Genomic DNA, 823 nt, shown 5'->3' with positions numbered 1-823 from the left:
TCATCCGGCTTGATCGATAGATATAATTGAGTATCATCTGCATGACAAAGAAAGTTTATGGAGTGTTTCCTGATAATATTACCTAAAGGAAGCATATTACGTGAACAGGATTGGACCGAGCACAGATAGAATGCTCTTATTTAACAAATGAGTAATAAAACAAAATGTAAATGCTATTTTTTTTAATTGGCTATAGAAAGATTACATCTAATCTTCTCACAATAAATAAACAATATTCAATCACAAAGGTCTCATGATGCAAAACTAGGGAGATACAGTTCATAACCCATAGGCTACTTGACTGTCCCAATAATCATTGTCCTTCTCCTTTGCGTTTGCTCTAAAGGACATAACGTGTTTGTTTTATATACAAAATACACAGTTTACAAGAGTCAACTTAGTTAGTTAGGTAAGTGTAGATGACCCATTTTTTACATTCTAAATAATCATGTAAATGTAGTATATGCAAATATGTGATAATGTCACTCACACTGTCATGCAAACAAGCATGTTACATCCTCTATCAGTGAAAATGGTTATCAGAACGGATGCTGTGTCTGTCTCACAGTTACAATTATTCGTCATTTCTGAGCTAAATGGTTCCCATGTTGCTGTAAGTTGTTTGTTGAGTCTTACCATCGGAGAGCATCCTGCTGTTGATGATGAGTTCAGCTTTCCCAGAACATGACAGGACACTGAGTCTGTCTACCTGCTGGAAGCCATTCTGCTGTTTAACTGTCAACAGTAGAATGCTCCAGGGTCTGTGTGTTGGCTTGTCAGGTCAAACAAACATTCCTCTCTGTGTGTGTGTGTGTGTGTGTGT

At 36.9% G+C, this 823-nt stretch overlaps 1 protein-coding gene across 1 annotated transcript in view; it reads left to right on the top strand.

Annotated features, from left to right (window-relative positions):
* The window catches only part of cacna1ba (calcium channel, voltage-dependent, N type, alpha 1B subunit, a), a 262,364-nt gene that overhangs the window by 105,715 nt on the left and 155,826 nt on the right, over positions 1-823 (top strand). The gene's annotated exons all lie outside the window — the stretch shown is intronic.

The sequence above is a fragment of the Etheostoma spectabile genome, chromosome 5, assembly GCF_008692095.1.
Source record: "Etheostoma spectabile isolate EspeVRDwgs_2016 chromosome 5, UIUC_Espe_1.0, whole genome shotgun sequence".
Taxonomy (NCBI): Eukaryota; Metazoa; Chordata; class Actinopteri; order Perciformes; family Percidae; genus Etheostoma; species Etheostoma spectabile.
This window is presented reverse-complemented; position numbering and strand designations above follow the sequence as displayed.